Source organism: Primulina eburnea, chromosome 5 (assembly GCF_022965805.1).
Source record: "Primulina eburnea isolate SZY01 chromosome 5, ASM2296580v1, whole genome shotgun sequence".
In the NCBI taxonomy this organism is placed as follows: domain Eukaryota; kingdom Viridiplantae; phylum Streptophyta; class Magnoliopsida; order Lamiales; family Gesneriaceae; genus Primulina; species Primulina eburnea.
The window spans coordinates 27,570,063-27,590,701 of NC_133105.1; the positions used below are offsets into that span (position 1 = coordinate 27,570,063).

The following is a 20,639-nucleotide window of genomic DNA, read 5'->3' on the forward strand; positions in this document are numbered from 1 at the left end:
AAAACCATTCAAAGCATAAATAAATAGTCGTAAAAATCTTTAACATAAATCATAAATGTAAGTGCGGAAAACTAGAAGCGTTGGTACTCGGGTTATGTGCACCTCCAGTCCAATCAGATCAACTATCAAGACCTCCACTACCCTCAACATCATACTCACCTACATCAATCACACTTAGTGAGTCTAAAGACTCAACACACCATAATCTTGATAACAACATAATACGTATACAGATCAAATGCAACAGTGAAAATACTAGTAATTAAAATAACATTTTCATAATCATGTATCACCTCGGATAGTTGCACCCATCAAACTTGAGATAAGCTCACCGTCTACATTCCTGGATGTTCTCTATAATTCAGTGGATAATCATGTATCCACACTTAAAATTCAGTTTTCACCTTCAGTTTACATTATTATATAAGTGATGTCTTTTACTTTTTTAAAATAATAATTCTATTGTTTTAGGGTTTTTTGAAGTGAAGCATGTCTAGTGGATTGAGTGATGACTAAAGTCATGATATGTCTGCGGCGAGGAAAATTCCGCTGGCTTCTTCAATGCTTTGGGTCCAGAACATTCGCAGATATATCGGAGCCGGGGCGGGCCTCGGGTCCGAAGCTCTCATGGGTTTGTTTGTTCTTCCCCTCTAAGTCTAGTTGTACGAATTAGCAGCAGTAATTAGGGAGTCATCGAATTTTAGTAGAAAAGTTTTTTGCTGAATATTTCCCCGCCTGGTTTTACCTATTGCTGAAGAGAAATTCTGTAGTCATGAGCACAATATATTTGTTAGCCAGCAGAAGCTAAGTACGGTTGGTTTTTAAATATATGAAATGGAAACGTATGTGTGTTTTAGGGAAAATGAGGAAAAAGGGAGTCACGGAAGAGTTTATTAAGAAAAAGGGAGTGGATGTAATTTACTTTTTTATCCTTTGTTTAAAATTTTTTAAAAACTAATTTTTTCATTAGTGTATTTTAATTTTATATATAATAAAATTTATAATTTAATTAAATAAAAAAACTCACTCGATTCAATTTTTCTATCTTTTCCGACTCAATTTTAAATTTTATTTCATTTTTTATCTTCACAAAAAATATTTTTCTTCTTAAATTTTCATCCTCTCATTTTTAGCTAACAATTAACCACGAACAACAAATCCAAAAAAAAAAACCATATATTAAAAAAAAAATATTTTGAGATATAAAATTTATTGGATCTCATCAGTGTTCATGACCCAAGAGTGAAAAGATTCACCCTAAATCGTGAAAGCAAAAGATGTATCACGACCCACGGCTTCATGACCCTGGGTCGCGAAGCACAAGGCTTCACGACCCATGGGTCGTGAAGCACTTGTGCTTCACGACCCAACAAGTGAAGCACAAGTGCTTCACGACCCAACTTTGGGTAGTGAAGCACAAGACCCAGTGTGGTGGGCTTCACGACCCAGGGTCGTGAGTTCACGACCCCGAGAGTCGTGACGTGAAGATTTCACGATACATGGCTCGTGACACGATCCATTAATTTTAAATTTTTATAATTAATAATCTTTGTTTTGTTTTAAATTTATATAACTAATAATCTTTTTGTTTCTTATATGTTTACTTTCTCGCTAAATTTGGAAGAAATCAATTTTTTGAATGTAAGTTAATTTTAGGATCAAGATACGTTGAGATCTGTAAGAAGCTTGTGTCATTTTTAAATGAGAAAGAGATAGAATATTTGGTGCAGTACACTCAATTTGGTAATTTAATTTTATGTGCTAAGATTATAACAATTTCAATCAAAACTGAGCCGAGACACAAAATTGGGTCGAGATTATACTCGACCCACGCGACCCACCAAAGTTGGGTCGCGTGGGTAGAGATGGGTATATATATATATATATATATATATATTGTAACAGATGGATCGAGAAGCATATAAAATTTGCTAAAAATTTTAGTATAATTATAAAATTTGTTAATGTTTACATACAATAAACATTAATTTAATTTCATATGCTTTGACATACATTCATTACATTAAAGTGAATATGTAATGAAATTTGTTATGTAATGAAATTTGTTATGATTATTTTTAGTTTTATTATTATAAAATTTGTTAAGAATTTTAGTAGAATTATAAAATTTGTTAATGTTTATATACAATAAACATTAATTTCATTATTCATATGCTTCGATATACATTCATTAAAGTGAATATGTAATGAAATTTGTTATGAATTTTTTTAGTTCTATTATTATAAAATTTGTTATGAATTTTAGTGGAATTATAAAATTTGTTAAGATTTTTAGTCGAGTATAAATTCAACCCACATTGTTAGAATAAGAGATACATTCTTCTACTTGTTATGAATTTTTTAACTAACATACTTAAATTAACATATAAATAATGTTTACACAAATAAATTTTTTTATACATATTTACATTCTAATCATATATAAAGTGAATTATATATTATAAAATGATCAAAACTCAAAATATTAAAAATTTCTACCCACTCGACCCATCTCGACCCAAACTCGACCCAAACCCTAAACCCTAAACAAAACCCTAAACCAAACCTCTAACATTATCACTCGACCAACTCTTTTTATTTTTTTATTTAAAAAACGTAAAAAATAAAAAAAACTTAAAAGAGAGGGTCGAGCACTCTTCATTTTTTTATTTAAAAAAAATTGAAAAATTAGAAGTACTCTTCATTTTTTTATTTTTTTTAAAAATTTATTTAAAAAAATAGAAGTAGAAGAGTGGGTCGCGTGGGTCGTGCTCTTCGCGACCCACTCTTCCATTTTTTATTTTTTTTAAAAAAATAATAAAAAATTAGAAGTAGAAGAGTGGCCCACTTTTCATTTTTTTTAACGAGCTAATTAATGATCTTATCTAACTAACCTATTCAACTCCCTTTTCTCGATTTAAAAAAGTCAAAATCCCTTTTATTTAATTAAATTTTAAATAAATCGTATATTTTTATTGACCCGTGTGTTTTAAGATCAAATTGGTTTGATTCTTGAAATTGAGCATTCAGAACATATTTTCCTAAGGCATGAATAATTTTTGGAAACAAAATCTTTTTTTCAAGGACTAGGAGGACCCCCTCAATGTTGCAGACCACCAAAGGATCCGAGATGTGAGTTAAGTGGCAAGCATACGTTTCACTGAAATTCTTTGGGTTGTGGTTGTTTGGATATGGATTTGCCTAAGTAATCTGATCATTTCAGTATACTCTGTAGCTGTAGGCTAAGTTTTTTTCATATGAAACCAAATGTATATGAAGTACCCATGCGATCTTAAGAGTAAAAGCAAACCAATCCAAGATTCCAACTATACCGGGAAAAAATCCAACATGCCCCAGCGATAACAACAGTTCTAACAGTCAGCCACCCGTGGATCATTGCAATTTAAGGTGGAACAGTGCAGTATGAGGCCAAGAAGTCCAAGCAGCACAAGGAAACTCAGAAACCCTGATTGCATGTTTACAGCATAAACTTCATTAATATTATCACACTTTATTTAGACAAAAAATAGCCAGCCATCTGCATTTTATTAAATATTGAAAGAAAAATTTGAACTCTAATAAAAGGTGATCAACATACAACAAATTTATTAAACAAAGTCTAGAAAAATGAATGATGATTGGATGAATGATAGTCTCATTGTCTATGTAGAGAGATATATATTTCTGATCGTAGATAATGAATCTATTGTACGAAAGTTTCAAAATATGAAGACTCAAAAAAAACAATTATAATGTAGTTATTTTGTGATGCTTTATGATTAAAAGTGTTTTTTTGTTTTATTAATTATAGTATACCGTAGCCTACACTGAATCAAAATTCTAGCTCCGCCCCTGAGAGTATGCAATTTCTGTTTTTCAGAAATAGAAAAGAAAAGGATTTTGCTAGAAATTTTTAAAGAGAAGCAACAGAAGAACGCTGAAGCTGGCACAATCCCAAGCTTCTACAAGAAGGTATTTTGTTGAAGTTTCTTGAAAAATAAAATAATTGAAAGAAAAAGAACTCCAATGTTTTGATGTATAATCTCCTTAATTCTTAAATGTTGTCCCATGCCTGAGCTATCGTGTTTATATGACATATTGAATTTTTACACATCATCCCTCGCTTGGGATAACGTGCTTGAAGCAGGGGCCTCCTTTCATTTTCATTTTTCTCTGTCTTTTTAGGTTTTGCTTATTGATTCTTTTGCATGCAAACGTTCTGCACTAATCCTCAATCATGCATGTCTTGTTCTTCTTATTGGGTTAACCGTTAATTGAAATTGCATTTCTTTACACTGACACTCTTGTTTCATTTAAAAACAAGAAGAAGGTTCCATCAGCCATAGGGTACAGAGACTGGAAAAGTATTGGTTTCTGAAGGTTTTCACTTTCACTTATGAGCTACTCGTTACTGATATTAGAGCTTTGTTTCATGATATTGAGCATTGGAATTACTTTTTGAACTTTTTTGTCAAGGAGATATCTCTTTGTAAGAAGTAAGTTTGTCCTACAATATTTGGTCCATTATGAATTTAAATGATTCCTTACTCGTGACTACTTTTTTGACATGCCTGAGCCTGATAAAGTTCCGTTTCCTCTTTCAGAAACAATCTGATCTGTTGCTTAATGCTGATGATTTGGATGCTATGTGGGTTTGCCTAAGGGAAAATTGTGTTATAGATGATGCCACGGGTACTGAAAAGGTGAGTACTAGATCCAAGTTTCCTCTGAGTTATTATTTCCGCAATGTTTTTTTATCTAATTTTTGCTCCTTTCTTCCATATCAGAAATATTTGCCGTGGTGGAACTTTTCCCATGCTAGCTCTTTGTTGCATTCCAATTTTTTTCTTTTTTTCAATAAAATGGCATTATCATCTTGCTATATTGTTTATGTTCCCATGTGGATTGTGCGTGTGAATTTTTTTTTATTTCGATAGGAAATATATAATAGTATGACATTTTTTGTTGGGCTCACTGTTACATTATATTTCTTTTCATTAGTCCATTACCTAGTATCTTTCTACTCTTGTTTGTCTATTGGAATTGTTTTTGTTTTAATAATTATCTTCTCTATTTAAATGAATGTAATCACACTAAATTAGCTTTTTTTAATCATTATTTAGATGAACTATGAAGACTTTTGCCACATTGCCTCTATATTTACGGAACAAATAGGCCCTAAATGTTGGTGTTTATTGAGTCCGTCAAATTTCATGAAGTTTGAGAAAGACGAACTGGGAAGAATCGGCATCCTACTGTTCTATCTTTATGTCATGCGCACTGTAAGTGCTATTTCTCCTCTAAGACTAGCATGTTGTGAATACTGCCTCCTCCCTTAATATCACGTATTTGTAGTTCCAGCTGTTAGAATTTATATATACCCACTTACAAAACAAACCTACCAGTACTCAATTAACATTGAGAGCTTTTCATGATGGTGGATTATTCATGGGCGCTAGTTCAGAACATGTACGAGCCCCTTTTAATGAAAATAGAAAATTAATAAGGATTTAGTAGTTTTCAACAATAAGAAAAACTAATGATAGATGAATGAAAAGAACCCTTGTAATTTTCTTTGGTTCCTTTCCAGGTTTCACTTATTCAAGCCACAATTGATATGAGTGAGCTTGACGAGGATTCTGATGGCTTTCTCCTGCCTCATGTATGTTTATTGTGCCTTTGAGCATTTTTTTCAGCAACATGGTCGCGATGTTATGTTCTAATTACCATAATTTGGTGATCTTTATACGTGCTTATTTCTTCTCGCTTTTAAGAAAATAAGGAAATAGTATCATATATTGGAGGTCTTATTCGTAATTTGGCACAACTGCGCGATATGCCGACAACTTTTGTGCAGATGTATTGTCGCATAGCTGCACACAAGTTTTTCTTCTTTTGTGATCCTCATAAACGAGGTTCGCACTCGACTGCTTTTTTTCGCATCATGTCAAATAATCTGGCTCTATCTGCATCTAACAATGTACAGGTAAGGCATGCATAAAGAAAGTCCTACTCAGTAATTGTCTCCAGGAATTGATGGAACTTCACCAGGTAGATTGTTTGAATTTATTAGTCAATGAAAATAAATTTGTCTTATGATGTTTGTTCCAATAATAATTATTTTCTGTTTTGATCTGCAGTAGGAAAGCGAGGAAGAAGTTACTGATATGAACAAGCATAAAATTGGTTCTCTTTGACTTCTGCTTGGCGCATATGTGGTTAGAATTTGTACTCTGGGACATGTTTCTTATTTTTAATGAATTGTTCAGCTTCATCATTTTGCTCGACTTTCTTCTCTGGGCTTCATATTAATATCTGGAGCTATGTTCGATGAAACATCTTATTCTTTATCTGATCTTGGTAAGTAGATTTCGAGCATAGTTATAAGGTTTGACTTAGAGGTGTAACTCAGATATGGGAAGAAATCAACTCAAAATTGACTGTTTCCATTTCTACATTGTGGCTACAATATTTTTTCACGCTGGAGTATTTTTCATTATATTCGTGTTCAGTGAATTAGGTTTTGTGTAATAAAAATGTGTTAAATGCTGATAGATTGTTTACAGTTACTTCTTTTCTTTGTATTTTAGTCAATACATGAGCTTATAGACCCTATGGGTGATGTTCGCAGACATGTTCCTTTTTCTTTATAAAGACATGAATGGAACGTTGAGCAAACAGGAGCTTTGGGATTATGCTGATGGGACATTGACAGATATTTTTATTGAGAGAGGTAAAACCCAACTTGAGTTTCCTCTACCTCCTGTTTCAGTATGAAATTAATTACAATTTGATTCTGTTGTTTAAATCTAATTTATTTCTTCAATTGAAGGGAAAAAGTGAGGAAATGTCTTTTTGACCATTATTTTTATCCATGTGAAATGAGAAATTTGGTATATAAACTTCCTACAAATTTCCGTTTTAAAATATGACCTCGTGTTTTTTACATTGTTCGTACATTGGACCATGTAGTAATAGTTTGTAAATATTAATATACACAGTACTTTGCTTTTTTGCAAATGTGAAGGATATGGATAAAAAAAGGTAAAACAAGTTTATAGAAAATTAACCGGATCATATTTGAATTGTACCCACTCAGATGTGTTTAATGCTACCTATTAATTTCCAATTTGGCATGTTCTAAATATGGTTTGATGTGCATGTCCGGCGTGGAAAAAGTGGTGGGGGTAATGCTCGAGAGATTGATTTGGAGAGTTTTCTTGATTTTGTTCTGGCTCTAGAGAACAAAGACACTACTGAAGGATTAACATATTGTTTAGGTATCTTGATCTTGGTCGTAGGGGATTCCTTACAACTGCTGACATGCACACGCTGTTCAAGTAAATGCCAATTATTCTTCGACTGAGATAAGATGTTTGTGGTTTTTTTTTATGTAGTGCCCAAATTTAATACACGTATAACACATGCATTCATTTAATTATTAAATCATCTAAATTAAATTTAAATGAGTTTTGGCGATGCATGATTTATTTAAATGCATTATTTTAAATTATTTATGTTTATGTGATGCACGTTAAAATGTCTTTCGAGCTTAATGATTCAGGCGATTATTCGAGGCGAGATCGAGGAAGAGACCGGTGACGATTGTGACCAGTTAAAATATGGTATTTTATTTTAAGTTGAGTTTGGGGGCATTTTAATTAATTTAGTAAGTTTTAGCATTTTTGAATCCTAAATTAATTATTTTGTGAGTTTATGATTTTAGAACTTTTAAAGTCTAGTATGGTGTGTGTTATATTTTAATTAAAGAATTTTATTTAAAAGTGAGTAAAATTAGTATTTCTTTTTGTAGAGGTTTTATTATTTGGGGGAGACTAGCATTTTAGATTAGTTTAGTAATTATTTTAATTAGCAAGTTAGTCTCCTAAATATTTAAAACACACGCACACACACCAACACACTTTTACACACACAAAAAATCGGTTAACACACACACACATTCACAAATCAGAATTTTTATTATTTATGAGAGCAAAAGCCAGGGTTTTTGAGGAGTATAGCAGCCGCCCCTTCCCCTTGTCCTTCCATCCGGTTTTTGGTGGGTTTTATTGCAAGAAATCGGTGTCACGTTCGTCCCGGATCAAGCCTTTCTCTATCTCCGCTTCGGTGTCGTCTTTCGGTAACGTTATCATCAAAAAGGCACGTATAATCTGTTCTTGCTGTGTCGATCAAGTCATATATTGTATTGCATTGTTTTTATGCGTAAAAGTTATGTATGATGTTAGTAGTTTGAGCGAATCATGAATCGGATCAATTTCGAAGGAAAATTTTTAGATCAAAAACTCGTTTTTACTGTTCATGTCAAAACTGCGATTTTCTGTTCAGATTTTGGGAAAACTTTCAACGGCAAAAACGTAGAACTTTTCGATACCTTCGATTTGATATATGATTCGAAATTTTTGGACGAAAATTGAGTGAGTTATGATATTTTCCGTTCGACTGCGCAAACTGAAAATTTCAGAAAATTATGTTATTGATACGTTTCTTGAAGTTTTAAGTTGCAGGCTTCGTTGGAAATCGACGGGCGATTGTTGCTGCGTACGGGTATGTTAGTAATGATGTTAAGAGTGTTTTTTTGAGGTTACGTTTCATGTCGATAGGCACTCGAGCTAACTAGAAGTCGTAGGAAACAGTTTGATGTCAATTGCCATATTTTGGGTCGTGTGTGTCGTAGAGCGAACACTGTTGTCTTGAAACGTTTGTACAATTTGGGTTTTATGTTGCGGTATGCTAGGATGAGTCTCGAGGTGTCGGTGCATGGTCCGTATAACCGAGTCTAGAAGGATGAATATTAGGTGTTCAGAATTTTCGTAAGTTCGCGATTACAGTGGGTGCACGGACCTGTACACGGACCCTGACACGGGGTCCGTGCCTTTGTTGTCTTCTCGGCGTCTTTTTCCAGTATCTACACGGACCCCTACACGGATGAGGGCACGGGGTCCGTGCCTTTGGGTTTCACTTAGTGTCTTTTCCAGTGCCTACACGGACCCTCACCCGGACCCTGACACGGGGTCCGTGCCTTTGCTTCCCTTCGGTGTCTACTTCCAGTACCTACACGGACCCCTACACGGATGTAGGTACGGGGTCCGTGTTCTTCTATTTTTGGGAAAAAATATTATAGGTTGTTTTGAGGTTGATGTCATGATTTAGTGCAAGGATTATCAAGGTCGCGTCATGGGAAATTTTAGAACGTCCTAAGTAATGATCGAGCTCGAGAGTAAGTATGATTTCTACGTTAAGTTATGTGAGTTAAGTATACAAGTTTATGTTAGTATGTTGCAGCAATGGCCCCAGTCAAAGTCCAACGAATCCCTCAACGCCAAGTAAGTAAGTTGACGTGCAAGAAAATATGTTTAAGTTTTCGAGGTATGCTAAATGTCTTGTGACCAAATTATGTTAGGATTGGAAAGCGTTAAACTATGAACGGGGACCAATCCGCCCGTTAAATTATGAACGGGTTAGATCGTGGTTGTGAAGCGTTAAATTATGAACGTGGATCAACTGGCCTGTTAAATTATGAACAGGGATCTTATGTATGCGGCAGTGGATACGTCCCTGTCAGCCCAGTACTGTGGTATAGTCTGATCAGGCTCTTTTACGTTATGGGTCACTTGCTTTGAAACATCCTCTATGCAAATTGATGAAGTTATGTATGTTTACGTATGCAGTATGTTTATGAAAGTTTAAGTTATGGCACGTCGAAGTATGTATGTACGTATGTTCAAGTTTTAATGCGCAAGTTCAAGTTTCAAATTATGTATGTCCTATTTTAAAGTTGCATGCGACCTTATTATGTAGTACTCGTTATTCCAGTTTATACGTGTTGAGTCTTTAGACTCACTAGACTTGATCGATGCAGGTGACTATGTTGAGGAGGCAGGAGGTGATGACCAAGGGGCAGGCTTGGGCTGAGTGGCAGGCTAAACCCGAGGACCGCAAGTTTATGTTTATGCAAATTTTTAAATTACTCTGATGTTTTGATTTGAACGTGAGACAGTTTCTTTTAGCAAAATTTTATTGGTGATGGATGATTGTGGGATTTATTTTTTTTATGAATGTTGAGTGACGACCGTATGAATGTTTTTATTTAAGAAAATTTTTAATTTTTCCGCAAATTTTAAGTAGTGTAGAATACGGTTCGTTACAGTTGGTATCAGAGCCAGGTTCTTGTAAAGGGTTACGCCTACTGCCAGTCGCAAGAAGCTCTCGAAGTCACACCTCAAGTCTGTAAGTTTTAAAGTTTTGCATTATGTCATGTAGTAAGCACTAAGTCAGGATTTCAGCATGTATATGTTTTCAGTTCAAAGTACGTGCATCTTCTGTTATTGGTATTATAATCATGCATGTTGGGTTTACGTGTTGGGTAAATTATTGGAACAGTATGCCTCCGAGACGTATGGTTAACCAGGAAGCTAGGACTGAGGACATGGAGCACCGGGAGGAGGAAAGAGCCAATCCTCCGCCACCACCACCTCCCGACATGCAGGCACAGATGCTTGCAGGCATGACGCAGTTCTTCGCACAGTTTGCGGGGAACCAGGCTGCAGCAGCAGGCGCAGGGGCAAGGCCCCAACCAGAGGCCGTTTATGAGAGATTCCGGAGGATGAGTCCGAAGGAGTTTTCGGGTACCACTGACCCGATGATAGCTGAGGGGTGGATCAAATCCATCAAAGTGATTTTCGACTTTATGGAACTGACCGACGCAGATAGGGTCAGATGTGCCACGTTCCTTCTGACAGGGGATGCCAGATTGTGGTGGGAGAGTGCATCTGTGGCAGTCAACTTGCAGGTACTGCCATGGAATGGTTTCAAGGAGGTCTTTTACTCCAAGTACTTCACTGAGGAAGTACGAACCAGACTCACCAACGAGTTTATGACGCTGCGACAGGGAGACAGTAGCGTGGCGGAATTTGTGAGGAAGTTTGAAAGGGGGTGTCACTTCGTGCCCCTTATTGCGAATGATGCACCGGCAAAACTGAGACATTTCCTGAATGGTTTGCGGCCGATCTTACGCCGCGACGTCCGAGTAGCTGGTCCCACTTCTTATGCAGTCGCCGTGTCCCGAGCTTTGGCAGCAGAACAAGACCAGCGAGATATTGAGGCTGACAGGCAGGGCAAGAGGCCCTATCAGGCTCCACCGCAGCCTCACCATCAGCAGCAGAATCAGTGACCCCACTTTAAGAAACCGTTTCAGGGACCGCCAGCGAAGAAGCCATATCATGGACCGCCTAAGGGCAAGGGTCCAGTTCAGCAGCAAGGGGCGCCTCAGAAGCCCGTTGCCTTCCCCGTGTGTCCTAAATGCAATCGTCAGCACCCGGGACAGTGCTTGTATGGATCAGGCAGGTGCTTCAAGTGTGGAGCTACAGATCATATGCTGAAGGAGTGCCCGCAGTGGAAACAGCCAACCCAGGGCAGGGTATTCGCCATGCATGCACAGGAGGCGGACCTAGACACTACTTTACTTACCGGGAATATTTTCATAAAGAGATTAGCTACAACTGCGTTGATAGACTCAGGAGCCACCCACTCCTTCATATCAGAGACGTTTGCCAATCATTTAGACCTCAAGTCCATCGGCCTAGACGTGAATTTTTCGGTAGTAGTCCCATCAGGGGAAGAGCTGTTAGCTACCAGTGTGGTCAGAGATATCGACCTAGAACTGCATGGCCACCTAGTGTATGCAGATTTAATCATATTGCCGATGCCAGAATTCGACATTATCTTGGGCATGGACTGGCTGACTAAGAATAGAGTTCTGATAGATTTTCAGAAGAGGTCAGTTTTAGTTAGACCGCCGGGCATGGAGCAATTTCTTTTTGAGCCAGCCAGATGGAGAAGCTTTCCTCGCATGATTTCATGCATGCAGGCGAGGAGTTTGATCTCCAAGGGATGTCAGGCCTTTTTGGCTAGCATTATTTCAGCGCCTGACGTGTCCACTCCATCCTTATCAGAGGTGCCAGTAGTCAAAGAATTTCCAGACGTCTTTCCTGATGACGTCACCGGTCTTCCACCAGAGAGAGAGGTAGAGTTTGCAATCGATCTCGTGCCAGGCACAACGCCAATCTCCAAGGCGCCATACAGATTAGCTCCAGCTGAGATGTTAGAGCTCAAACAGCAGATTCAGGAGCTCCTCGACAAAGGGTTTATCCGCCCTAGTTTCTCACCGTGGGGCGCACCAGTGCTTTTTGTGAAGAAGAAGGATGGGAGCATGAGACTGTGCATCGATTACCGTGAGCTGAACAAGGTAACAATTAAGAACAAATACCCTTTGCCTAGAATCGAAGACTTGTTCGATCAATTGCAGGGAGCTACCGTGTTCTCTAAGATAGATCTTCGATCAGGGTATCATCAGCTGAAGGTGAAGGATGCAGATGTTCATAAGACAGCTTTCAGGACCAGATACGGGCATTACGAGTTCTTAGTAATGCCGTTTGGATTGACCAATGCTCCAGCTATTTTCATGGATCTCATGAACCGAGTATTCCAGCCGTTCCTCGATCAATTCGTCATAGTATTCATTGACGACATTCTTATTTACTCAAAGAGCCATGAGGAGCACAACCAGCATTTGAGGACAGTTTTGCAGACCTTGCAGAGTCGCAAGTTATTTGCGAAGTTCAGTAAGTGTGAATTTTGGCTGCAGAAAGTTGCATTTTTGGGGCATATAGTATCCAGCAGTGGTATTGAGGTGGACCCATCGAAGGTGGCAGCCGTTAAAGAATGGGTTGAGCCAAAGAACGCATCTGAAATCCGCAGCTTTTTGGGTTTAGCAGGCTACTACCGTAAGTTTATTAAGGGATTTTCGTCCATAGCAGTGCCGCTCACCTCACTAACCAAGAAAAATGCAAAGTTTGTGTGGAGCGAGGAGTGCCAGAAGAGCTTCGACACCTTGAAGCAAGCTCTTATTGCAGCGCCAGTGCTAGCCATGCCGACAGGGCAAGGCGAGTTTGTGCTTTATACCGATGCATCTAAGCTCGGATTAGGCGCAGTGTTGATGCAACAAGGTCGGGTCATAGCTTATGCTTCCAGACAATTAAAGGTGCACGAGAAGAACTACCCGACGCACGACCTTGAATTAGCCGCCGTTGTCTTTGCATTGAAGATTTGGAGACATTACTTATACGGCGAGAAATGCCAGATCTTCACCGACCACAAGAGCCTCAAATACTTCTTCACGCAGAAAGAGCTGAATATGAGACAGAGAAGGTGGTTAGAACTTGTGAAAGATTACGACTGCGAGATTAGCTACCATCCGGGAAAAGCTAATGTTGTCGCAGACGCCTTGAGCAGAAAAGTGGCAGTGGTAGCTCAGTTGTCATCTCAGAGACCACTACAGTCGGAGATTCAGAAGTTTGGTCTAGAGATTTATCGTGATGGCAAGGCTCCTAGGCTGTCTAATCTGACAGTCAAATCTGATTTGCTAGACCGAATCCGAGCAGGTCAGTCTTCGGATGAGCAGTTACAGAAATGGAGACTGAAAGACGAAGCCAAGGGCAGTGTGCTGTACACAGTCTCAGACGGCATTGTGAGATACAGAGGTAGAATGTGGGTGCCTAGTGTTGGTTCGATCAGACATGATATTTTGACAGAGGCACACGCATCTCCGTATTCCATTCACCCAGGAGGCACCAAGATGTACAAGGACCTTCAGATTTTGTATTGGTGGCCAGGAATGAAGCGAGACATCCGTAGGTTCGTATCAGAATGTCTCACTTGTCAGCAAGTAAAAGCTGAACATCAGAGACCAGCAGGGTTGGTAAAGTCACTCCCCATCCCCGAGTGGAAGTGGGAGAACATTACTATGGATTTTGTTGTTGGGTTGCCGAGATCAGTCAGAGGATCGAATTCCATTTGGGTTATAGTGGACCGACTCACTAAGTCAGCGCATTTTCTGCCAGTGAAGACGACTTTCTCTATGACGCAGTATGCGGAGCTTTATCTCAGAGAGATAGTTCGTTTGCATGGATTTCCAGTCTCTATTGTGTCCGACAGGGACCCGAGGTTTACATCGTCCTTCTGGAAGAGCTTACATGCAGCCATGGGGACGAAGTTGCTTTTCAGTACAGCTTTTCACCCGCAGACAGATGGCCAGTCTGAGCGAGTGATTCAGGTTTTAGAGGACTTGCTAAGGGCGTGCATGATTGATTTTCAAGGAACGTGGGAATCTAGACTACCTCTAGTGGAGTTCACATACAACAACAGCTTCCAAGCATCTATTGGTATGGCTCCCTATGAGGAGTTGTACGGGAGGAAGTGCAGATCACCAGTTCATTGGGATGAAGTTGGTGAGAGAACAGAACTTGGTCCAGAAATAGTTCAGCAAACTGCAGACGTGGTGGTCAAGATTAGTGACAGAATGAAGACCGCCCAGAGCCGTCAGAAGAGCTATGCAGATAAAAGGAGGAGAGATCTCGAGTTTGTCGTAGGAGATCACGTTTTTATCAAGATAGCACCTATGAAGGGTGTTATGAGATTTGCAAAGAGAGGCAAGTTGAGTCCGAGGTTTATTGGACCGTTTGAGATCTTGGACAGAGTTGGGACGCTAGCGTATCGTGTAGCCCTTCCGCCGAATCTGGCCGGGGTGCACAATGTGTTCCATGTCTCGATGCTGAGAAAATATTTGGCTAATCCTTCTCATGTTCTGAGTTATGAGCCGCTGCAGTTGACTCCAGACCTGTCTTACGAGGAGAAACCAGTCCAAATCCTAGACAGACAGGAGCGCAGACTTCGGAACAAGACGACTAAGTTGGTCAAAGTCCAATGGCTGAATCAATCGGTGGAAGAAGCCACTTGGGAGTCAGAGGCCGACATGAGACTTCGCTACCCGGAGTTGTTCGGTAAGACTTAATTTCGAGGACGAAATTTTTATAAGTGGGGGAGGAACTGTAGTGCCCAAATTTAATACACGTATAACCCATGCATTCATTTAATTATTAAATCATCTAAATTAAATTTAAATGAGTTTTGACGATGCATGATTTATTTAAATGCATTATTTTAAATTATTTATGTTTATGTGATGCACGTTAAAATGTCTTTCGAGCTTAATGATTCAGGCGATTATTCGAGGCGAGATCGAGGAAGAGACCGGTGACGATTGTGACCAGTTAAAATATGGTATTTTATTTTAAGTTGAGTTTGGGGGCATTTTAATTAATTTAGTAAGTTTTAGCATTTTTGAATCCTAAATTAATTATTTTGTGAGTTTATGATTTTAGAACTTTTAAAGTCTAGTATGGTGTGTGTTATATTTTAATTAAAGAATTTTATTTAAAAGTGAGTAAAATTAGTATTTCTTTTTGTAGAGGTTTTATTATTTGGGGGAGACTAGCATTTTAGATTAGTTTAGTAATTATTTTAATTAGCAAGTTAGTCTCCTAAATATTTAAAACACACGCACACACACCAACACACTTTTACACACACAAAAAATCGGTTAACACACACACACATTCACAAATCAGAATTTTTATTATTTATGAGAGCAAAAGCCAGGGTTTTTGAGGAGTATAGCAGCCGCCCCTTCCCCTTGTCCTTCCATCCGGTTTTTGGTGGGTTTTATTGCAAGAAATCGGTGTCACGTTCGTCCCGGATCAAGCCTCTCTCTATCTCCGCTTCGGTGTCGTCTTTCGGTAACGTTATCATCAAAAAGGCACGTATAATCTGTTCTTGCTGTGTCGATCAAGTCATATATTGTATTGCATTGTTTTTATGCGTAAAAGTTATGTATGATGTTAGTAGTTTGAGCGAATCATGAATCGGATCAATTTCGAAGGAAAATTTTTAGATCAAAAACTCGTTTTTACTGTTCATGTCAAAACTGCGATTTTCTGTTCAGATTTTGGGAAAACTTTCAACGGCAAAAACGTAGAACTTTTCGATACCTTCGATTTGATATATGATTCGAAATTTTTGGACGAAAATTGAGTGAGTTATGATATTTTCCGTTCGACTGCGCAAACTGAAAATTTCAGAAAATTATGTTATTGATACGTTTCTTGAAGTTTTAAGTTGCAGGCTTCGTTGGAAATCGACGGGCGATTGTTGCTGCGTACGGGTATGTTAGTAATGATGTTAAGAGTGTTTTTTTGAGGTTACGTTTCATGTCGATAGGCACTCGAGCTAACTAGAAGTCGTAGGAAACAGTTTGATGTCAATTGCCATATTTTGGGTCGTGTGTGTCGTAGAGCGAACACTGTTGTCTTGAAACGTTTGTACAATTTGGGTTTTATGTTGCGGTATGCTAGGATGAGTCTCGAGGTGTCGGTGCATGGTCCGTATAACCGAGTCTAGAAGGATGAATATTAGGTGTTCAGAATTTTCGTAAGTTCGCGATTACAGTGGGTGCACGGACCTGTACACGGACCCTGACACGGGGTCCGTGCCTTTGTTGTCTTCTCGGCGTCTTTTTCCAGTATCTACACGGACCCCTACACGGATGAGGGCACGGGGTCCGTGCCTTTGGGTTTCACTTAGTGTCTTTTCCAGTGCCTACACGGACCCTCACCCGGACCCTGACACGGGGTCCGTGCCTTTGCTTCCCTTCGGTGTCTACTTCCAGTACCTACACGGACCCCTACACGGATGTAGGTACGGGGTCCGTGTTCTTCTATTTTTGGGAAAAAATATTATAGGTTGTTTTGAGGTTGATGTCATGATTTAGTGCAAGGATTATCAAGGTCGCGTCATGGGAAATTTTAGAACGTCCTAAGTAATGATCGAGCTCGAGAGTAAGTATGATTTCTACGTTAAGTTATGTGAGTTAAGTATACAAGTTTATGTTAGTATGTTGCAGCAACGGCCCCAGTCAAAGTCCAACGAATCCCTCAACGCCAAGTAAGTATGTTGACGTGCAAGAAAATATGTTTAAGTTTTCGAGGTATGCTAAATGTCTTGTGACCAAATTATGTTAGGATTGGAAAGCGTTAAACTATGAACGGGGACCAATCCGCCCGTTAAATTATGAACGGGTTAGATCGTGGTTGTGAAGCGTTAAATTATGAACGTGGATCAACTGGCCTGTTAAATTATGAACAGGGATCTTATGTATGCGGCAGTGGATACGTCCCTGTCAGCCCAGTACTGTGGTATAGTCTGATCAGGCTCTTTTACGTTATGGGTCACTTGCTTTGAAACATCCTCTACGCAAAATGATGAAGTTATGTATGTTTACGTATGCAGTATGTTTATGAAAGTTTAAGTTATGGCACGTCGAAGTATGTATGTACGTATGTTCAAGTTTTAATGCGCAAGTTCAAGTTTCAAATTATGTATGTCCTATTTTAAAGTTGCATGCGACCTTATTATGTAGTACTCGTTATTCCAGTTTATACGTGTTGAGTCTTTAGACTCACTAGACTTGATCGATGCAGGTGACTATGTTGAGGAGGCAGGAGGTGATGACCAAGGGGCAGGCTTGGGCTGAGTGGCAGGCTAAACCCGAGGACCGCAAGTTTATGTTTATGCAAATTTTTAAATTACTCTGATGTTTTGATTTGAACGTGAGACAGTTTTTTTAGCAAAATTTTATTGGTGATGGATGATTGTGGGATTTATTTTTTTTATGAATGTTGAGTGACGACCGTATGAATGTTTTTATTTAAGAAAATTTTTAATTTTTCCGCAAATTTTAAGTAGTGTAGAATACGGTTCGTTACATTTTATGTGTGCATCAAACTTAATTTTTTGGTTGAATATACTGCTAAAATCTTGAACTTCTTTTGATTTATTTACCCCTGACCAAGCAAAGTAGTAACAGAATGAGTGGAAGAAAAGAAGGGAAACATCAAGAATCCTTCATGTTTCTCTACAGAATCTTCCTGCTCGTGGCTTTTGAGCAAAAGACTATTTCTGGAAAACATTTCAGATTATTTATGTTACCTTGGATCGATTCCATAGTGACTGCAATGTTAATCTTTTTTTTTGGAAGTCCTGAGGGGAAATTTTGTGGTGCTTCTGTTATCCATATAAGTATGTTACAAGTGATGCCTGAATAACATCCCATGCCATGTGTAAAATAGGGATGTGCACCAAAAATGGGTCGAGAGAGGGAACACGAGCTGTGTATCGAGGATGTAAGAGATGAAATATGCGATATGGTGAAGCCATCGGATCCTTTGATGATCTCATTGACCAATCTTTTGGCTTGTAAACGAGGTGGCATGGTAGCAAGCATGTTAATAGACGTGCATGGCTTCTGGGCCCATGACAATAGAGAAAGCCTTCTGCAAGAAGAGGAAGAGCCACAAGAGGAACCGCAGGATTGAGTTCTTAGCAACAACTCTTGGTATACGTGTACTAAAATTGGAGATGAAATTATGTGGATTCTAGCAGTACTAAAGCATGTATTGTTATATTTCGAGCTATATTCACTGAATTGCCAAGGGTAAGGTTTGTAGGGTTCCATTTCCCTCTCTTTTTTCCTCATATCTTCTTGTTTCTAGCTTCATGACAAGAAGGGCGTCAGGAACAATATTGTTCAATTAAGATAGTGTTAGAAAATGGACATTTTTTAAGACAATACAACATACTCTTTCAAAATACAATACTCCTTTGCAAGATTGATTTATTGGGCAAGTCTCGCTAATTTAAGCTTGATTGTGTGTTTTTTTACCTTTTCATTTTGTGTTTTGCAAATAAAATTCACATTCTTCAATATATGTCATGCTTCTTCCTATGTTTTTTTTAACTAAACATATCATTTTGAGGCCCTCGTAAAAGTTAAAATAGTGGAAATTATGTGTTTTTTCATTCTTATATCAAATCCCGTCAACCCCAATTGCAGATTGTTGTACAAATGAAATTAAGGCACCCAATATTGTTATGTTTATGGGAGACCAAATATACTACTTTAAAATAAAAACATTACATATACATACATACACGTGTTTGGAGATCATGGGCAAGGCCTGGGTGATGTGTTATCATAACTTTTAGTAATCGTAAGTGTAGAACCCGTTAAATCAGACTACGTATAAGTCATGCATAATTACTATTATTTAAATTAAAAATGATTTCTTTTATATTTTAGGCATTTTATATTAGTTAATCATGATCATTTATTTTAAATCGCAGAAGTTTAGTTATTATCTTTTCAGTTAAATAAGCGAGGCTGAACTGGAGTTGGAGTATTGAGATAAAGTTTAATAATAAGAAAATATTCTTGAAGTTAATTTAAGATAAAGAATAAGTTATTTTAATGTAAAAGAATGTTTAAAGATTTAATTAATTAGAGATAAGTAGTAAATAAGTTACTTTATGTCCAATAATTTAATTAAAAGCCTAAATTAAAATGTATGACCAATTGAGATAAGTTAATCTAGGCTTATTTTATTTAAGAAATTGTAACTTAACATGTTAGTAATTTATTTTAAAGAATTAGCCACGCATCAAGAAAATTACTATCCCAAATTAATTTATTATTTCACTAAAATACATAATAAGTGTTTAAAACTTTAAAGAGTTAAAATTCAATAATTAAGCAATATTTTTCCTCCAATTATCCATCAAAATTTCGGCCACCTTTGTAGGATTTAAATATTGATTGACAACTCACCATTTTTGGATCCCTTCCTGATCCTTTCTTGGTATGATAATCCCTCACCTTTTAATCAAAAAAATTATTAATTAAGCAATATTTCTACCCATATTTGATAGAAGGAAATCGGCCATTCACTCTCCAAATCAAAACAATATCACACCTCATTCATTATCTCTCAAACTCTAGGATAAAAAAGGTTTGTATCTCGCCATTCAAATCTCCAATTATCTTGATAACTTTCCCATTCATTTCCTAGCCTTCATTCTCCTCATCATTCTCGAAAATTTCAGAGGAAAAACCTTCAGAAAATCGTGAGCCTCAAAGAGAAAATAAGAGAGAAAACGAGTAATAAAAGAGAACTCCGTCTCCGCCGCGCCGTGTTCGTCGTAATCATTGTTTTCTTTTCAAACAAAAATTCAGGCATGTCTATATCATTCTTTTCTCTTAAATCAAATCATATACATATTTTTAAACCATGTTATTGAAAGGGATCGATTTAGGTGATCGAAATGCACATCGGAAGCTCAAAAATTTCGATTTTTACATGAAAATTCGGCCACCCTAGTACTAGGTGTAGCATATACAAAAACACCAAAATCATACATAGGGTGTTTAGAAATAGTTACCTATCAACCTCTTGAGGTTGATGATGGCTCCAACTAAAGTGTAAACACTTTAGCTCTTGAAGGGATGACAATCTACAAGCTTCACCTTACTTCTTGAATCTTTCCTTCAAATTAGGTCCACAACCAACAAGCTAAATCCACTCTAATTTTGCACTAGAAAAATTAGAGCATTTTTCATATGAGAAGAGAGTGTTTCTTCAACCATTGAAGAAAGAAAAATATGGAGAGGATGAATAGTATTTTCGGCCACTATTCATGCTAGGAGAGAAGGAGAGACATTTTTTTTTGTTGTGGGAGAAGTTAAAGTAAAAAAGTTGCATGCCAAGCCTTGGTTATACAAAAAGTTGTCTCCCAACCTTTCACCTCCCATGCATGCAAATCTTGTTTGATTTTTAACAATTAAAAATCCATGGACTTATTTTAATTATTTCAAACATATTTGAGACTAATTA

The 20,639-nt window shown here is 37.6% G+C and overlaps 1 pseudogene; it reads left to right on the top strand.

The window, feature by feature from the left end:
- Positions 1 to 395: 395 nt before the first annotated feature.
- LOC140833154 (probable serine/threonine-protein phosphatase 2A regulatory subunit B'' subunit TON2) lies at positions 396 to 18,499 on the top strand (annotated as a pseudogene).
- Positions 18,500 to 20,639: the final 2,140 nt, after the last annotated feature.